This window comes from Jaculus jaculus, chromosome 10 (genome assembly GCF_020740685.1).
Source record: "Jaculus jaculus isolate mJacJac1 chromosome 10, mJacJac1.mat.Y.cur, whole genome shotgun sequence".
Classification (NCBI taxonomy): domain Eukaryota; kingdom Metazoa; phylum Chordata; class Mammalia; order Rodentia; family Dipodidae; genus Jaculus; species Jaculus jaculus.
In genome coordinates, this window is record NC_059111.1 from 88,106,055 (window position 1) to 88,108,866 (window position 2,812).

Genomic DNA, 2,812 nt, shown 5'->3' on the forward strand with positions numbered 1-2,812 from the left:
ACAGCTGGTGTGAATGTGCTACCACCCCAACTGCGTGTCCACCTTTCCAAGAGAACCTAAGGAGGGAGGGGACACTAGAAGCGAGGTGGTCACAGTTTGGGAGGCTAAAATTTCATTGAAACATAGCCGTACTCCTCCTTTACCTTTAGAAACTAAATCAGGAAGCCAGATAACTCCCAGACCCTGCCCATCAACAAAACCAGGGGTAGGAGCAGTGTTGTGTGGTAGTGTCGTGTCAGAGAGCAGATCAGCGACTGGCCTGGCCTGGCCACATGGCTGGTGCTGCATCAGAGGATGCTGGTAGATATGAGATGGTTTAGCTGGGTGGGGCAACTGGAATGTTCCTACTGGCAGCAACAAGGACTCCCAAGCGTCTGTGGGCCAAGATGACTCTTGCTGAGGGAGTCTGGTACTGAGTTCTCTTCCTTCTACTCCACCAGCAATCACCTAACAGTTGGCAGGTCTGCTGGCGCAAAGGGCAAGTGGAGTAGACCACCCCTGTATGGCAGATCTGCCAGGCCAAGGATGGAGCAAAGACCAAGTATGTCCTTGGCACCCTTCAAGGAACTAACAGATACACCTCAGAGAGAATCAGAACTGTACTGCTGCTGTAAAACATGAACTTATAAGCATGGGCGAGCATCAGAAAATCAGTAACTTCCTGACAAGTCACTCTGTCAGGAGACCTCCGCCTCAGCCCACCACCATATCAGAAGGGAGATGGTGGAAAAGGAGGGCTTGAAGCGCGGGCTCTCAGAGAATGGACACTGAAGCAGCAGGAACCACCGCCCCAGCTTCTCCCACAGCCGATGCAGCCCCACCATGACGACCACCACCACCATCGCCACCAACAACCAGCAGCAACACCGCCACGGCTACCGTCTCCACCCCCGCCCATCACAACCGCAGCCACGACCCACACCACCAGCAACCCCATCGCCACCAGCAGCCACAGCATCACCAGCAGTGATGCGGCCAACACCATCACGAACAACAGCCAGCAGCAACCCCACCACAACTGCGTCCAGCCGCAGCAACCTCACTATCACCATCATCACCCGCACCCCATCACAACTGCAGCCACCACCCACACCACCAGCAACCCGATCACCACCAGCAGCAACGGTAACACCAGCAACAATCCTGCCGCTGCCGCCGACATCTCTGCCACCACTACCATCAGCAGCAACAACCAGCAGAAGCCCCACTGCTACCATCACCAAGTACAGCAACCCAACTTGCACCACCACCAACCCCACCACTGCTTGCGTCCACAGCAGCACCTCGGCTACCACCACGACCACTCCCTACCATGGCCATCACTGTCAACACCAACCAGCCGGAGTCCCGAGTGTGGTGGCTCACACCTGTAATCCCAGCACTCAGGAGGTTAAGGTAAGAAGATCACCCTGAGTTTAAGGCAAGCTAGAGCTACTACAGAAAGAGCTCTGGGTCAGCCTGAGCTAGAGCGGGACCCTGTCTCAAAAATAAATAAATAGGGTTTCGGTGGCAGCGGCAGAGCGAGAGTCCTGGCGGGTGGGCGCCTCCCTCGGGGCTCGCGGCGGCGGGAGACGCCTCCCCCAGGACATCAACGCAAGCCTGAAAAAAGCAATTTCTTCCTCCTAAGCCATGGCATATCAGCTGTACAGAAATACCACTTTGGGGAACAGCCTTCAGGAGAGCCTAGATGAGCGCATACAGTCTCAACAGATCACCCCTCAACTTGCCTTCAAGTTCTGCTTCAGTCCGATAAGGCTACAAACTCAGCGCTGGCCCAGAGGGTCAGGAGCAGAGTCAACTTCAGGGGCTCTCTAAACACATACAGATGCTGCGATAATGCGTGGGCTTTTGCATTGAATGATGTTGAATCCAGAGAAGTGACGGAACTTATTAAGGTGGATAAAGTGAAAACTGTAGCCTGTGATGGTAAAAATACGGGCTCCAACACCCCAGAACGAAAGGAAGACGGCTTTTCACTGCGTCTCCTGTTGTTACGCCTCGTCTTGGGAAGAGACTCTTTTTAATTTATTCTCACATTGCAGGAACGACCACGCTGCTCTGCCACGGGAACTGCAGCAGAACGAGGCCTGGGACCCTGCTCTCTTCCATCACCTTTACTATGCAGACAGCACGAGCAAATTAGCTTTTAAGAACATTCTTTAATAAACCCTTTGAAAACGCAAAATAAATAAATAAATAAAAAGGCTTTATTTGTACGTATAGGGTATAGGTAGAGGTTGGGCTAAGCATGAGTTGAACATTTAAAAATTAATATTGAGGGGTGGAGAGATGGCTTAGCAGTTAAGGCACTTGCCTGCGAAGCCTAGGGGATCCCACCTAAGACAGGTGCAATAAAAAGGCAAGGCAAGCGCAGGGTTGCACATGCCCATTAGATGGCGCAGGTGTCTGGAGTGTGATTTCAGTAGCTGAGGCCAGAGAGTGCCAATTCTCTCTTTCAGCCCCCACTCTCTCTCACATGTGCTCTCTCTAAAAAATAAAAAATTAAGATTGTATTAGTATTGTATATTTTCCTTCCTATCTCATTCTGGTAGGAAATAATATTGACTCTTAGACCATGGTTGAGAAACTGTTGTAATAACTTGTGTGACTTCCAAGTTGTGGAGTTGTACGCACATGCATCAAGGAAGCCTGTCATCCTGAACAGAGCGTCACTTGAAAACAAAGCCATCTCATTTATGGCCACAGCGAGTTGAGACTTTTTTGACAGAGTGAATAATAACGGCATTCACTGAGCACCAATTTCGTCCCAAGCATGAAGCTTGGCACAAGTTCAAACACCGTCTCCTTCACG

At 51.2% G+C, this 2,812-nt stretch overlaps 1 pseudogene; it reads left to right on the plus strand.

The window, feature by feature from the left end:
• Positions 1-1,629: 1,629 nt before the first annotated feature.
• LOC101594086 lies at positions 1,630-2,024 on the plus strand (annotated as a pseudogene).
• The last annotated feature ends 788 nt before the right edge of the window (positions 2,025-2,812 follow it).